At 31.6% G+C, this 12,676-nt stretch overlaps 1 protein-coding gene across 2 annotated transcripts in view; it reads right to left on the reverse strand.

Moving 5' to 3' along the window:
- The window catches only part of SYT1 (synaptotagmin 1), a 470,287-nt gene that overhangs the window by 371,691 nt on the left and 85,920 nt on the right, over positions 1-12,676 (reverse strand). The gene's annotated exons all lie outside the window — the stretch shown is intronic.

A 12,676-nucleotide genomic window follows, 5' to 3' on the forward strand; every position in this document is an offset into this window, starting at 1 on the left:
TTGTAAGCAACAGCAGCTGCCACAGTGCTAACAAAAAGGAAAGGCATTGCTATTTACCTAGGAAGGACGCTGAAATACTGCACATAAAAGCGCTGGAGTTGTAGAGGAGCTCTATCAAATATTTTAATAATTCCCTGCTTTCCTTGCTGCTTTTGTCCTTGCCTGCTTCCTTTCCTTTTTTTTTTTTTTCCATTCATCTTTCTCCTTCCTTTTATTCTTTGTTTTCTTTAATGCACTCCTTGCATTTATATGTTTGTTGATAGAGAAACCTACTTTCTTATATCTGAGGTTTTTAAATAATGGTTTAGAATATGAAATCTCAAAACACTAAGAGGCATGCTTCTTCCACAAATGTAGAAATACAAGTAGGGAGATTTAAGTTATCAGTTGAATCTTGTAGAACCAATTAAGAATGGAGGCTCTGCAGATTCCAGTGGCTCTGACACTAATCAGACCATTCTGCTCTCTTAACAGTTTGGGTTTCAATTCTCTGGAGAAAGCTGACATGGCAACACCACGTTATTTGAGGATTCAAATTTTCCTACTACAAGATGAACACACAATCCCCTGCAGCTTTTATTATATTCTGAATAGAATTTTATAGTTTCTCTGCAGTTATTAAGGAGTCCTATTTGCCAACTAATGGTCTAGAATAGTTACAGCATAAATCTATGTAGAAAAATCTTCTGAGGGGTTACTAGGTTTGGGAAAACTTTAGCTTTTGGTTTAAAGAAATAGATGCTGCATAAGGGAGCATTGTTCCTGAGTGGTTTCTGAGCTCTGTTTTACCTGGCTGAGCTAGAAAAAGGATAGTTGACTTAAGCTCAGCCCATTACATCAAGAGTACATATTACCTGTGATTCATTCCATGAATATTAATCAATTGTCTATAAGGACTTTTGGGGAGGGGGCAGACTTTGAGGATAAAAAAGAAAAAAAGATAATTTCTTGCCCCTGAAAGAGTCGGGGAGATAGATATGGAAATAAAATAAGAAAATTACTACGAATTGATTAGTACCATGATTGAGATTCAGGATATGCTAGGCACTGAAGAAGGATTTTTCCTATTCTTAAGAATAATTCTAATTTCACATTTTGAAAGAAGTAGTAAACGTCATCAACATTATGTGCTTATGTGCATGTGTGTGTGTGTGTGTGTGTCTTTCTGAGTACTGGGCATAAAGTGATCCAACAATGAAGTCCTGGAATTATTTAATGGTTTACACAATTGTGGTTTGTCACACTTGGATCTTTTTCTCAACAATGATTCTGAGTATAAAGTGGCTTTTCTCACTAGAAAGCATTTAAAACATTTTTCCTATGGCTACAGGTCCCAAAAAAGTATTTGATTACTCAGAAAGCACAACCAACCAGTGTCTATGTGTTGGAGATAATACATGAGTTAGAAATATACTCCCATTCTGGAAGCCAAATAGCAAAGATTAAAAACCATCTGTCATTGGGACTATGAGCCTACAAACAAGCAGGACTTCCAGCAGAGTCTGGGGCAGGAACAGTGTGTAACACATATTTAAAAACATAAGATTCAACTGGACTAATCTTCTCAGTCACATGGTTTAAAGAATATTATCAGCTCCCACCAGAACCCACTCTGCCATGTGTTTCATAAAGTCATATGTTGCAAACTAAAGACATTTTTGATGGAAACTCATTCTCTATGAAACAATTTTCTAAATGCTCATTTTGAGTCAGGCAGGGTGTAAGACATTGAAAGTTCATTGGCAAAGAAGAACAGCTATTTCAGCGCCCCTCACTTCATCTTAAGGAGCTTTCAGGCTAACAAAAGATAAAGATAGAAGACAAATACACACACCAAAAGAGTCTATGTCATTATATGATTTAAATTGTAATAAATTCCAAAAAGGACAAGTAAAAATGCTGGGTGAGTGAGAGCAGAGGGCCTCATCTCAAATTGGCTTCCATGTTAAAATCACTTTTAGAAAGTAGCTGTTATTTGGAGGTGTGTTGGGGTCGGGGGTGAGTAAAGGGATAGATTCAAGATGGAACAATATGTGTGTGAAGTCCTGAGGCAGAATGAAGCTTTATAGGTTTGAAAAACAACAAAAACAAAAGGTCAGCATAACTATAATACAGTGAGTATAGAGAAGCATGGAGCATGCCAAGGCTGAAGGCAGGCCTGGGTTGGCCTCTGCTGAGGGTCTAGGTGGGGGGGCCACAAGCAACCAATGAAAGGTCCAATCCCTTTATTCTTTGAATATTGGTTAGGGTTAAGAGTGGATAGGAACATTTACCGGGACTTAAAAAAAAAATTATTTTACCTATTCTCAGGAGTAAAATTTATCATATTGATTTAAATTTTCTGGCAACCTGATGTTTGGTTGGTGTATTTGTTTATTTTTTAACTATAAGTAATGCTGTATTTTTCTTCACAGTACTTATTATTCTACATGTATGCTTGTTTGTTTCCTTTTCTCTCCACTATCTTCAAAAATCTATGAGAGCTTCTGAGAGCTAGAGTTTTTTTTAGTTTGGTTCGCTGATGCCTATCTAAGGCCTAGAATGTCATTTGGCACAGAATAGTAGTAGCTCAACAAATACATCTTGAGTGTATAAGTGAGTGGATAACTTAGAAAATTGTCTTCCATGTGCTATTCTTCCCCCTAAGTTACTTTCATGTGAGATCAATGTTGCATGGTAAAGTATAGCATATTAGACTAATAAAATATACTCCTGGTGATTCATCATTAAAAACAGTACTAAGAGTTGTAGCTTGTGGAAAATGCATAAGCAAAACAACTTGGGCAAAGCAAATGTATAAAAAATTAAAGATGAAAGCAAAATACATATTATCCTAGCATACTTCTCTTAGATTTTAGGTTTAATCATTATAGAATGAGATTCAATAATTTTTCAGCAATTTCTCTCGATATTTTCATAAACTCTAGATCCTTAATCATGATTTAGAGATAACTACAGATATAGAACTCTCTGTACCCTTTTACAAGGAATGTATAGGAATATATCAAACCCAAATGTATGTACCTCAAATTTTGTAAGTTAAAAGATTATCATTTTATGGCACATATATAAATTCATAAAACTTATTGACAAAAAATATCTAATAAGTTAGGAATTTTAATATCCTCTTTTCACAGAGAGGTTTCTAATTTATCAGTTATTTTTCCATTGAACATGTACTATATGTACTATAAATTTTATTGAGTTATATATAAATTGTTATAATATACCAAACAGTTTAAATAATCTAGAGGAATGTGCTTAAGATATGGTTTTTCTAAGAAAAATTGCCAAAAATTATTTGCTTATGATGCCCTTAGTTTTGACTTATGTATGTTCACTTTTATGGTGTAATTTTTAAAAGCCTAATTTGAGTATTTCTCAAATATGAAAAATTAACTTTATTGTAGTCAATGTAGGTTAAAATATTAAGTGGCCTTTGATAAAGAAATTATAAATGGTTAGGTTATGATGAATTACCGCAGGTTTTTGACCTTATCTATAAGCAAATCAGATGATATACCAGCAATTAACCAAAATATTAATAGTTAAAGGATGATTACATTAGGATATTTCTTTTGCCAACATGTCCTAAAGGTTATTTGTATAAGGAGAATCTTGATTGCAACAAACAAAGGCAAAAAGTGGAAGAGAAAGTAGTAGAGCTAGGCTTTTACTTATGCCATTCAAAAGTTTTTTCCCAGTTAAAAGAATAATTTAGGACAAAATGCTTGCCAATTGTATTTGAAGCATAGAATGCAAAAGTATTTCAGGAATTATCTAGTACTCGGTTTCATTGCCTATTGGTGGGGACTGTAGCTTCGAGAAGTCTACATACCCCCTGAAATATGTAAATTTGTATGCACTTATGTATTTTGCATCTTTACCAGATTCTCTAAAGGAGTCTATGATTCCCTTTCTTAATAAAATGTTCAGAAATGAAAATTCATTTGCCTAAGTTCTCACGTTAATCTTTTGATTATCAATCCAGCGAGTGAAAAGTGCCATTTTAATCATAGATTTCATATTTCCTTGCTATACTGTACTATCCAAGTCAAATCAACTTAACACTTTACTCCTAAGAATACAACATCAAAATACCATAAAATACTCATAAAATGAAATTTTTGCTTTATTATTAGAATTAAAATTGTTTGAATCTTTTAAGCAAAAATATCAGGGAGAAATCCTTTATCACAATTAGTCAGTGTAAGATGAAAGCTACAAGGAATTGTATATAATTTTTCTTTGTAAATTGATCAGAAAAGGTGAGTTTAAAATGCTTGGCTTTCTTGTCTGATTTAATTCACAAAACAATGCATCTACTTTCATCTTTTTTTTTTATTTCTAGAATCTCAACATAGAATACATTGTGAATTTTAATAGTCTGTTTTTGTTCAACTGATTACCTTCAGTTTCTCTATTCCTGTGTGAGGACAAATGAATATATTTCTTTTTTCTTTTGTAAATTTGCATTCAAGTTTGATTTTAAATTATTCAAAAGAGGTTTGGACTTCTTTATAAGATAAATTTAGTCAGGAGAGAAATCTAGTCTAGAGATTTGCTAAAACTAGTTATCATGAATATGATCTAATGACCATTATTATACACATGACCTATATTTTATGCACATGATCTATTGACCATTTTTATTGGTATGTTAATTACTAGATAACAAAAAAGAGCAGCACTAGCAACAGTTGACCACTGTTGGAATTTAGGTGAACTCTGATCTGAAGTGCAGGCAAAAATCACTGGGAGAATAGATTTGGGATAAGTACACAAGCATGGAAAGTATATATATATATATAATATATAATAAATATATTACGTGTATATAATAGGAAACTAAAGCCAAAGTAATTAATTTTATGCCACTATCTAGGTCAGTTACGGCCTCAATTTAATAGTAATTCTTGGATCAAATAAACCAAGACATTAAAAATTTACTCTACACAGCAATCAGTTACTTAAATTCCAGAAGACTTTCTTACATGCATGAGTTAAGCAGGGAAAGAGAACCAGCAATTATTTGTAGATGAGGTTAGAAATCTAGAAACACAAAATGTTAGAACCAGCAGAACATTGATATATTCTTAGGTTTTTTTTTAGCTGCTTATTTCAAAATGTATTTTTTAAATAAAATTTTCAATAAAGCATAATTTGTTAATATTTATGCTACTTAACAATTAAAATTTTTAATAGTTTGAAATATTTACATTGTTATAATTATATATAACTATTACTATTTTACTGTAAATCTAATTTAAGAAAAAAATGAATCTTGTATGAAAAAATTTTTTGTCACATTTATAGTAAAGAACTGAATTGATCCTTCAAAGGTGGTTATTTTTGGTTATCATTGGGTTCTGTCTTCTGACAGCTTGAGCTCAAATCTAGGCTCCAGCATTTCCTAGCTAGAATACTCAATTTCCTTATCTAAAAAAATGAATATAATAATAAATAATTCTTCAATAGTACTGTTGTGAAACAGGATAAATTAATTCAATTAAAATATTAGCACTAATAAGCCCAATTAATCTGGCTATTATTAATGCTAGTATTACTGAAATTCCTTTTAATATAAAGTTAATATAGATTCAAATTTGAAAATACTACAGCCCAAAGGTTCCTATTCTTTAATACTAAATGCATATATAATTATGGTACATCGGAGTGTACATCACATCACTGTGCTGATTGTTATTGTTATTCACAGTTTTTTATGCACATGTCATATTTCCTTACCTTGCCTCTTAGTCTCTTGAGGGCAAGAAATGACTTGTTAATTCATATTTCCCTGTCTCCTCTCTTTTCCTCTCTCCGTTATATTAACATATATTTATTGAGCAACTACGTGGCAGGCATATTTGTACATTTGAAGTTATAGGGGCAAACAAGACAGATAAGTCCTTACAAAATTCAGTGAAAACTGTTACTATTTGCTAAATTCAATACCAATGCCAGATACAAAAGTAAAGACATGAACAAATATACACATAGTGCATATTTTAGAAAATGTATTTAAAATGCAAGAAATTGTAAAAGATGTAAGCTTTCATAAAAAAGGCAACAAAATCATAAAAAATTAACTACAACATTGAAGGCAGAGTTTACTGGCATTGGTTAAATGGCTATGTACTATTAAGTTAAAAATTCAACCTTTTTTGCTATGGTTATAAGCACTAAATAAACCAGATAATAGGTAAGCCACAGAAAAAATTTTTATAATTTATATAAGCAGCTATATACTTCGATGAGAAAAGAACATACCAATAAGGAAATAAATTCAATTATAAAAATTTTTAAAGTTTACTTTATAGTATAAGTTCATTTTTAACAAAATATTTAGCATGTCCTACATTTTTACATCATAATACCCATGTCAGAAGAACCAGAAAGGAGAACAATCACACACAGCAAGTACAATACAACAGCGTAAGAAAGCCTCTATTGAAATAGTTGATTCATGTATAGCAACAACAAACTTTTGATTCGAAACTTCATAAATTACATATTTCTTTAAATGACATATCTTCTATGTATTATTTATGCAATAAAAAGATATAAATTTCAGCTAGGCAATTAAACATTTACTTGTTTCTTAAATCAGATGAAAAAGCACATGATTAAAGCTACTGAAGAACCACTTACATTTTGAGTTCACAAATTTATTAAGAAAAGGGAGAGTAGGATATTTATTTTTAGTCCTTAGAATTATATTTCTAAAACATGAAGTAATAGGAGCCATTCAAAAAATTAAAGTTGGAAATTTTATAAAATTTAAAATCAATTAGTTAATGAAAGCTATTTATTTATGATATACAGATGAAATTTTTTAACAATAGTAAAACTGAAAGAAAATCAAGCTACTTTAATTTTCATTTTCTTTAAAATATGTACATATAGATCAGGGACATATGTTTACTTTGAAAACTCTTGAAACTGTAGGCACAAGGTAATAAAATGTATATAACTTTCCAAATCTACTTATTATATTAGAATATCCCTATTTCAATCTAAAGTATTGTACTCAACACAGTGTCTTGTACAGAGAGATAAACAATATCTCCTAATAGAGAATCTTGGATGATTAAGTTACCTAGTGATGTCTTTGACCTGCTAATCTCATGTTTCTAATATATTGTCGAAGGTTAGTGGGAAGTAGATCATTTATCAAGTGTTTACTACCGTATGAGGAAAATAATTCCATTAACCCCATTTTACAGATTGGAAATTCAAGAATAGAATGATTATATAAGTTGTTCAAAATCACAGTAGTAGTGAGAGGTGAAGCTGAAATTTGTGCTCCAGCTATCAGTCTTTCAGGCTCATGCTCATTGACATAATATTTCCCTCTATTTCTTAGTGTATGGCCAAAATATAGGTGACCAAGTTAATTTAAACTGGCTCATTTTTATAATACTGCTGACATAGTATAAGATGTGAAATGGGTGTGACTTGTTTTAGTTTAGGCAAAGATCTTTGAATTTTCAAACTCAAAATGCCAAAAACTACCATGACCACCTCACCCCCAACACACACTGTTTCCTTTCTCATTTGATCATATTGTTATTCATTTATTCATTTAATTAGGGTTTATTGGAGGTTTATAATGGGCTAAACACAAATGTAAATGATGGTTATTTAGTCATAAACATGATTTGGAGTCATCTTTGCTTCCTTTCCTCTTTGTATAATCAGGCCTAATTCTATTAATTTTTTCTTCTTAATGTATCTAGTAGCAAATTGACTTTTCCTCTCCACTTCTACCATTAAAACATTGAGACCACTGACTTCATGTCTTTATCACTTTATACCTGGATTACTTCAACAGCCTCTGGAGTAATCTTCTACCTCCATTCCACCCTACACAATAACATCAGATTAACTTTTCTAAAATATTTGAGTGTATAACAAGTCCCATTATTAGAAGAGAAAGTACTAGTAGATAGTTATAGATGTTCCGTCTGGGACCATCACTTATAATTTTTCTCCATGAAGATTATTTTGATCCCCTGAAAAGACATTTTTCATAAAGTATCTCGTGAAAATACAAAACTAAAAATTCAAAAGTGATAAATTATTTCATTCCTCCATTCAAAACCTTTAATGGCTCATTTTTTGCTCTGAGGATAAATCTGAATTCCTTATGCTTGCAAAGGAATTTATGTAATAGGTTTATGTAATAGACCTATATGACTTCTCTAACCACATTTTATCACACTCTCAATTTTTATATCACAGTCAATTCAAACTTCTGGAATAAGTCAAGCTATTTTCGCCAATCCCCACTTGACTCATTCCTATTCCAATTTCTTACCACACCTATAAGGCCTTTTCTGGCCTTGTCTACCATTCTCTGTCTTCCTCAGTCTACTCTAGACACATTGATCATTCCTCCAGGTCAAAAAGCCATGTTCCTACCTAGGGCCTTCGCACTTGCTCTTCTCTCTACTCCTCATGGTCTTTCCCTAAATATTTGTATGGCTCATTCTCTCAGTTTATTCCAATCTTTTATTAAATGTCACCTTTGTAGAGAAGTCTTCCATTGCTACTATGCCATTTCTCCCTATATATATTTTCTCTATAATGTTTATCAAGACCTGACATTGTAGACTTTGTTTATTAATCCATTTGTTTATTTTGTTTTCCTCATGCCATGATGCATGAAGGCAGAAATGTTTATCTTATTCATGCCCATGATACTAGAACGTTGGATAGTATAAGGCCCATATGGGCACTCCATAAACATTTCTTGAATGAATGGATTTTTCATGTCTCATCTTAGATATCATGTCTGCCAAAAATATCACTGAATCCCACATTGGCATGATTCCATTAAAGTCTGGATTACATGTCTTGCCTAATTGCTTTAGTCTACCCTGCACTATGCCTGGACAAGTGTTCAGTAATCATTTATTAAATTATACATGCAGTGAAGAGACTTTTAGATTTATTTTTCTTCAGGATTCAGAGTAAATTAAGAAATGATATGAATTATTCTTTTCGATTTTGTTATTAATATACATGGAATACATTGAGATTCACAGATGAATTTTTCAATGAAATTATGTAGAATATGTCCTCTCAAATTAATTTCATCCTGTTTCCTTTGCTATTTCCCATAAAATAGTACCTTTGTATATTTCAGAGATTCTGAAGTTTCTTTTATTGGGGGTTGCTGTAGGGAGTATAGATAGATCCTTATGAGAATTTCATGACTCTGTCAGTAAAAATTCACGTATACTTCAATATATTGTTTTCGCTTTTAGGAGATCAAAAAGAACTTGAAGTCCAAAATAGACTTCTATGCTATGAACTTTTATTATGAATCCTTACTCTCTTTCTTCTCTATTATTTTCTACCAGTTTTCAAATAAATTCAATTTTCTCCATATTAATCCAAAATAAGAATTCTACATCAAGCTACCCTTTTAACCTATACTGACCTTTCTCATCTTTACTATGAAACTTTCATAGTAAACTTTTCTGCATTTACTTCCATATATCTACTAAATCTTTAGCAATCTGGTTTTCCCATTTATTCTACTGAAGTCATCATGAACCTCAGGATCGTCAAATCTAACACGGAATTCTCAATTTTTAACTTCTCTACATCACTGTGATTGTTAAGCACAATTCCACTGTCTCAAAAATTTGATTATGTGTCAAAACATATACTTTTTAGTTTCTGTAGGTCCATGTTTTATTTTAGTATCTATTTTTTTTTTTGCTTATTGCTTATTCTTCCTTTATCATATCTGTATTTAAACCCTACAAAGGTTTATTCTTGGCCGTTTTTATATTCTTCCATGTACTCTAATAATTTCAATGTTATTGCTCTGCAGATTACTCCTAATACTATGTCTTTAGCATTGGCCTCTTTATTATACTCTAGACCCAAATTTCCTCTTGATAACTATCTACTTATAGATGTCCTGCTGTTATATTAAACTCACAAAACTCAAATGAAATAGGGCACCTCCCTTACAGCATTTATTTTGTGTTCCCTAGTTCAGTATCTGATTAAAAAAAAAAAAGAGCTTAAATTTATCTTTGACTCTTTCTAATTTCCACTCTCATGCCTGATTAAGTGTCACATATTACTGATTCTTCCCCTGAAATGACCCTGGTATTCTTTTCCTTTTATACTATCAATTCAATGACTAATCCAGGCTGTTATCATGTTATTGTCTATATGTGTTTTAGCTTCAAACTGATGCCTTCCCTTTAATATCCTGCCACTTCAATCCAAGCTCCACATTGCTCTGCCCTCTGGCCTTGCTCTCTTTACACTTCCAGAGCACTTCGTATTGCTATTAAAAGACTCACTTTATTCTTACAAATACTGTAGTTGATTGCATCCATGTCTACTTTTTCCATTATTAATTTCTGAGAGGCAGAAAGGATATCTTAGCCTATTTTATATCCTCCATAGTGTCACTTTGACTACAGTATGCACTTAATATTTGTTAAATTGAGCATAAGATTTTTGAAAAACAAATTCAGAAGATATGTCATCATTGTGCTAGGCTGGCTAAGACACCATTCTCTATTGTGACACACCAAAAATAAAACTACATCAATGTCCCTAATAGTTTATGCTCAAATGTTAGCTAATATTTTATTTATTATCTTTCGTATTTGATCAAGGAGTTGTTCAGTAATATAGTGGAAAATTAGAGTAGAAGCAGATATTGATTTAATAGTCATATATATAGAAATCAATAATTATTTCACTTAAATTTCACTTAAATTTTTCTCAATACTTATTTGCAAGACAATGCTTTTATAAATATTAACTTATGTATTTTATATGTGTAAAAAACACAGAAGAAATAAGTACTTTCTTCAACATCATTTCAAAAAATATAATAGGGGACAGATTCACATGCTCGAAGTTTGAATTGTATCTCTGGGTTTTAAGGCTCTGTAAATAGATAGGTGACTTACCTTGCTAATATTTTGATTCTGACTCATCTGAAACAAGTGTTATGACAGAAATGTTTGACATATATGTTGTGAAAGCTAAAAATGTGGTATAAGAGGAAACTACTCTCTCTACAGTGCCAGGCAAAATAAATAGGCACAATGATGTAGTAGAAAGATTGTGGGTCCCTAGAATTAGATAGACTTGGAATTATATTTTGACTTTAACACATACCACCTCAGGAATCTTGAAAAAATTGTTCAAACTCCATATCTTTAAAATGACGATAACAGTACCAGTCTTAGAGTTACAAGGATAGAACAAGATGAAGTATGACAAATGAATAAGATACATAAGTGTTTAGGGCTCAGCAAATATTGGTTCCTTCCCACGACTCTGTTTCTAACAGAACATAAACTGGACGCAGACAAAAAAAAATGTGAATACTGAATAAAGGGATCATTATATTCATTTATTCAAGAGTATTTGTTGATGATCTACCAGGGTCAAGGCAACATGGTTTCTTTAGAGATAGACTATTACATGGTTAAAGGGCCTAGAGAACAATATTGGTTCAAGTGTCAGCTCTAGAATTTACCGCTGTGTGATCATTGGCAAGTGATTGAACCTGTTTCATACCTGTGACAATCCTCAGAATGTTGTTTTCTATAAAGTGTAAGTAATGTTCAATTTACCAGGTAACCAAATCAAAGATGTTAAGTGTTATTAGGACTAGATGTAGATTTGAGGGGAAAATATATAATTGATTTGTATTTAAATGTCTTGTATTTGAAATATCAGTAGGTCAACCAAACACTAATATCTAGTAGGAAGTTGGAATAAAGGATTATAAACTATATGTTTTAGGAGAGTTAACAGTCACGTGTCATTCGCTCAGAATTATAACTTCCTGTGCTCATAGTATCTGCTCAGTCAATAGTAACAACAATGATTATGTGCCAAGTCCTGTTCCGAGAATTTTACATACATAAATAAGGGTTCATTTAACCCTCAAAACCACACTATGGATAAGTCACCATATTTTCTATATTTTGCATGAGAAAATGAGGCACAAAGATATGAAATAAATTGCCCAAAATCACATAACTAATAAATAAAACTGGCATTTACCCCTAAGCATTTTGTCTTCAAAATCCACACTTTTAACTACCCTAATTTGCAAGACTAAGGAATAAAGTACAGATTTGGGAGCTCAGGATAAAGATTTGAAATTGTATATATGTGAAAAAAGAAGCTAAAGAAATAGCCGAACTCTTCCAGGGAACATATAAAGAGTAAAAAGAGAAAATGGGTTGGGCATCCTTAGGGAACACCAACAATTAATACAAAGTGGTCAGAGAAAACGTAATATGCCCAAGACTTACTCAAAAGAAGAGAGCATTGTGTTAGAAGATAAAGTAGAAGAAATTTCTAAAAGTAGAGAGTGTGTCAAGGAGCCAAATAAATGATAGATTCAAAGTATACTTTTGAAAGAGTTTCATCAGAGGCACAATGAGAGAGAACAAGGAGTGGGCAGTGGAATAAAATATAATGAAATAAAATAGTACATGATTACAGATAATAAGCATACCAATACTTCTGTGTGTGCACTTCTAATTGTCACTCAGAGGACATTAATAGAGTGAAACATTCAGGATATATACATCTATTGACTAGCATTTTCATAAACTAAAATAAAAAGACATTTCTTAAAAGGGTTAAAAAAAAGACACATTTAATTCCT

Source organism: Rousettus aegyptiacus, unplaced genomic scaffold (assembly GCF_014176215.1).
Source record: "Rousettus aegyptiacus isolate mRouAeg1 unplaced genomic scaffold, mRouAeg1.p scaffold_m13_p_2, whole genome shotgun sequence".
NCBI lineage: Eukaryota > Metazoa > Chordata > Mammalia > Chiroptera > Pteropodidae > Rousettus > Rousettus aegyptiacus.